This window comes from Procambarus clarkii, chromosome 13, assembly GCF_040958095.1.
Source record: "Procambarus clarkii isolate CNS0578487 chromosome 13, FALCON_Pclarkii_2.0, whole genome shotgun sequence".
NCBI lineage: Eukaryota > Metazoa > Arthropoda > Malacostraca > Decapoda > Cambaridae > Procambarus > Procambarus clarkii.
Window position 1 is genome coordinate 45,161,218 of NC_091162.1, and position 5,569 is coordinate 45,166,786.

The 5,569-nt window shown below is 48.4% G+C and overlaps 1 non-coding gene across 1 annotated transcript; it reads right to left on the bottom strand.

Moving 5' to 3' along the window:
- Positions 1–3,644: 3,644 nt before the first annotated feature.
- On the bottom strand, positions 3,645–3,717 carry TRNAT-AGU (transfer RNA threonine (anticodon AGU)). Its single transcript has one exon. It is a non-coding gene; the product is annotated as a tRNA-Thr (tRNA).
- Between the last annotated feature and the right edge of the window lie 1,852 nt (positions 3,718–5,569).

Here is a 5,569-nt window from a genome sequence, read left to right on the forward strand (position 1 = left end):
AGATCCTCAATATACACTACCGAGTGAAGATCCTAACTATACACTACCGGGTGAAGATCCTTACTATACACTACCGAGTAAAGATCCTAACTATACACTACCGGGGTGAAGATCTTCACTTTACATTACCCTATGATAATCCTTACTGTACATTACTAGAAGAAGATCCTCACTATACTCTACCAGATGAAGATCCTCAATATACACTACTTGGTAAAGATCCTCACTATACACTACCGGGTGAAGATTCTCACTATACACTACCGGGGTGAAGAGCCTCACCATACACAACCGGGTGAAGATCCTCACTATACATTAATTGGGTAAAGCTCTTCAATTTACATTACCATGTGATGATCCTCACTATACACTACCTGGTGAAGATCCTCACTATGCACTACAGGGTGAAGGTCCTCACTATACACTACTGTGTGAAGATCCTCACTATAAACTACCGGGTGAAGATCTCACTATACACTACCTTGATACGATTCTCACTATACACTACCGGGTAAAGATCCTCACTATACACAACTGGGGTGAAGATCCTCACTATATACCCGGGTGAAGATCCTCAATATACACTGCTGGGGGGTGAATAACCTCACTATACACTACCGAGTGAAGATCCTAACTATGCACTACCGGATGAAGATCCTCACTATACAGTACCGGGTGATGATGCTCACTATACACTACCGGGATGAAGATCTTCACTTTACATTACCCTGTGATGATCCTTACTATACATTACCGGGTGAAGATCCTCACTATACACTACCAGGTAAAGATCATCAATGTACACTAACGGGTGAAGATTCTCACAGTACACTAAAGGGGTGAAGATCCTCACTATACACTACCGGGGTGAAGATCCTCACTTTATATTACCGGGTAAAGATCCTCACTAAACACTACCGGGTGAAGATCCTTACTACACACTACCAGGTGAAGATCCTCACTATACACCACCTAGTGAAGTTCCTCATTATACATAACCAGGGGTGAATATCCTCTCTCTACACTACCGAGATGAAGATCTTCACTTTACATTACCGTGTGATGATACTATACATTACCGGGTGAAGATCCTTGCTATACACTACTAGGTGAAGATCCTAACTATACACAATTGGGTGAAGATCCTCACTATACACTACCGGGTGAAGGTCCTAACTATACACAACCGGGTGAAGATCTTTACTACACTACCGGGTGAAAATACTCAATATACACTACTGGGTGATGATCCTCAGTATACACTTCCGGGTGAAGGTCCTCACTATACACTACCGGGGTGAAGATCCTCACTATACACGACCGGGTGGAGATCCTCACTGTACACAACTGGTCGAAGATCCTCGCTATACACTACCTGGTGAAGATCCTCACTATACACTAGTGGGTGAAGTTCCTCATTATACACGACCGGTTGAAGATCCTCATTACACACTACCGGGTAAAGCTCCTCAATATACATTTCCAGGTAAAGATCTTCACTTTACACTACCGCGGTGATTTTTTTTGTAGGGATATTCCTGCACGGGCCCTAAGCCTCTGGCTGGCCCACTAAGTGTTGCTTGTTTCTTTTTTACTTGGGCGGAGTATGAGTATGTATGACTCGTAAGGTCGCTTCAGAAAGATTTTGCCATACGTGTTTAACAACTTCTTCTGCTCTGTTTAATCTAAATTGAAATCTTAATGAGTTTGTAACTGTGCACTGTGTTAGATAATGTTCCTGTGGTCTCTCGGGCATTTCTCCATAGTGCTGCCATTTCCTCTTTTCTTCCGGAACCTGTAAGCCTATTTCCCATACACATGGGTAACCAAACCTGATGCGATGTAAATGTACTTTTGTTTCTCTACTGCTCCCTTTCATCAAACTAAGTGGTTCGTAGTTGATTGAATTATTGTACCAACCCGCAGATCCTGATGTTGCAACTGCTGTGTTGTGGTCACTGTAAATCTTTTGCATTGCTCTGTTTCTACTTACTTTTTTAATCTACCGGGGAGAAGATCCTCACTATAAATTTCCGGGTGAAGATCCTCACAATTCACAACCGGGTGAAGATCCTAACTATACACTACTGGGGTGAAGATCCTCACTATACACTACCGTGTTAAGATCCTCACTATACACCACTGGGGTGAAGATCCTCACAATACACTACCGTGTGAAGATCCTCACTATACACTACCAGGTGAAGTTCCTCACTATACACTACCGGGTGAAGATCCTCACTATACACTACCAGTTAAAGATCATCATTATACACTACCGGGTGAAGATCCTTACTATGCACTACAATGTGAAGATCCTCACTATACACTACCAAGTGAAGATCCTCACTATACACTACCGGGTGAAGATCCTCAATATATACTACTGGGGTGAAGATCCTCACTATACACTACCCTGTGAAGATCCTCACTATACACTACCAGGTGAAGATCCTTACTATACACTACCGGGTGAAGATCCTCACTATAAACTACCAGTTGAAGATCCTCATTATACACTACCGGGTAAAGATCCTCACTATACACTACCTGGTGAATATCCTCACTATGCACTACAATGTGAAGATCCTCACTATACACTACCGAGTGAAGATCCTCATTATACACTACCGGGTGAAGATCCTCACTATACGCTACCGGGTGAAGATCCTCACTATACACTACCGGGTGAAGATCCTCACTATAGACTACCAGGGTGAAGATCCCCACTATACATTACGGGGTGATGATCCTCACTATACACTACTGGGTGAAGATCCTCACTATACACTACCAGGTGAAGAGCCTCACTATATAGCACCAGGTGAAGATCCTCATTATACACTACCAGATGAAGATCCTCACTATACAATACCGGGTGAAGATCCTTACTATACACTACCGGGTGAAGATCGTCACTGTACACTACCAGGTGAAGATTCTCACTGTATACTACCAGATGAAGATCCTCACTATACACTACCGGGGTGAAGATCCTCACTATACACTACTGGGTGAAGATCTTCACTATACACTACCGGGTGTAGATCCTCACTATACACTGCTGGGTGAAGATCCTCACTATTCACTTCCAGGTGATGATCCTCACTATACACTACCGGGTGAAGATCCTCACTATACTCTACCGGGGTGAAGATCCTCACTTTATACTACCGTGTGAAGATCCTCACTGTTCACTACCGAGGTGAAGATCCTCATTATACACTACTGGGTAAAGATCCTCACTATTCACTACTGGGGGGAAGATCCTCACTATACATTACCGGGTGATGATCCTCACTATACACTACCTGGTGAAGATCCTCACTATACATTACTGGGTGATGATCCTCACTATACACTACCAGGTGAAGATCCTCACTATACACTACCGAGTGAAGATCCTCACTATACACTACCGGGTGAAGATCCTCACTATACACTACCGGGTGAAGATCCTCACTATACACTACTGGGGAGAAAATCCTAACTATGCATTACTTGGTGATGATCCTTATTATACTAGAGCTCTGAGGTTAGGGTAGTTTAGTACGACCGATTATTGACGTTGGCAACCCTCGTTGAAACGGGCTGTGAAAACAAGGATAAATTGAAGTATTCGAATTAAAATAGAAATTTGTCGATGCCTTCAGAGAGGATCGAACTCTCGACCTCTGGTTTACTAGACCAGCGCTCTAGCCACTGAGCTATGAAGGCCACTCTGGTATAAAGGCTAGAGTAGTGATGTAATTCAAACGAATTGTTAGAATAATGTTCCTTTTTTTAACTTGCTGGGACACCGCGGTGCTAGGGACAACCATGCTGGGACACGGTGCAAGTTACAAAATGCTGTGACATGGTGCTAGGGACAACCATGCTGGGACACGGTGCTAGGGTTAGCTATACTGGGACACTGTGCTAAGAGCAGCCATGATGAGACATGGTGCTTGGGTCAGCCATGCTGGGAAACGGTGCTTGGGATTCCCATGCTGCGACACGGTACTAGGGAAAGCCACACTGGGACACAGAGCTAGGGACAGCCATACCAGGACACGGTGCTAGGGTGAGCCATGCTGGGACACGGTGCGAGGGTCAGCCTATGCTGGGACGCTGTGCTATGGGGCAACAATGCTGGGACACGGTGCTAGGGACAACCATGCTGGGACACTGTGCTAGGGACAACCATGCAGGGAAACGGTGCTAGGGTCAGCCATGCTGGGACACGGTGCTAGGTTCAGCCAAGCTGGAACACGGTGCTAGGGTCAGCCATGCTGGGACACGGTGCTGGGGACAACTATGCTGGGACACGGGGCTAGGGACAGCCATGCTGGGACACGGTGCTAGGAGCAGCCATCCTGGGACACCGTGTTGGGTCAGCCATGCTGGGACACTGTGCAAGAGACAGCCATGCTGGAACACGGTGCTACGGACAGCCATACTGGGACACATTGCTAGGTACAGCCATGCCAGGACACGGTGCTTGGGTGAACCATGCTGGGACACGGTGCTGGGGAACATGTGCTGGGACACGGGACTAGGCACAGCCATGCTGGGACACGGGGCTAGGATCAGTCATGCTGGGACACGGGGCTAAGGTAAGCCAATCTGGGACACGGTGCTAGGGACAGCCACGCTGGGACACGGTGCTAGGGTCAGCCATGCTGGGACAATGTGCTAGGGACAACCATGCTGGAACATGGTGTTAGGTTCAGCCATGCTGGGACACTGTGCAAGAGACAGCCATGCTGGAACACGGTGCTAGGGTCAGCCATGCTGGGACACGGTGCTGGGGAACATGTGCTGGGACACGGGGCTAGGGACAGCCATGCTGGGACACGGTGCTAGGATCAGCCATGCTGGGACACGGGGCTAGGGTAAGCCAATCTGGGACACGGTGTTAGGGACAGCCACGCTGGGACACGGTGCTAGGGTCAGCCATGCTGGGACAATGTGCTAGGGACAACCATGCTGGAACATGGTGCTAGGTTCAGCCATGCTGGGACATCGTGCTACGGTCAGCAATGCTGGGACACCGTGCAGTGGACCGCCATGCGGGGACACGATGCTAGGGTCAGCCAATCTGGAACACTGTGCTAGGGACAGCCATGCTGTAACACGGAGCTAAGGTCAGCCATGCAGGGACACGGTGCTAGGATCAGCCATGCTGGGACACAGTGCTAGGGACAGCTATGCTGGGACACGGTGCTAGGGACAGCTATGCTGGGACACGGTGCTAGGGTCTGCCATGCTAGGACACGGTGCTAGGGTCAGCCAATCTGGGACACTGTGTTGGGGACAGCTATGCTGGGACACGGTGCTAGGAAGAGCCATGCTGGGACACGGTGATAGGGATAGCCATGCTGGGACACGGTGCTAGGGACAGCCATGCTGGGACACAGTGCTAGGGACAGCCATGCTGGGACACGGTGCTAGGGTCAGCCATCCTGGGACACGGTGCTAGGGTCAGCCAATCTGGGACACTGTTTTGGGGACAGCTATGCTGGGACACGGTGCTAGGGAGAGCCATGCTGGGACACGGTGATAGGGATAGCCATGCTGGGACACGGTG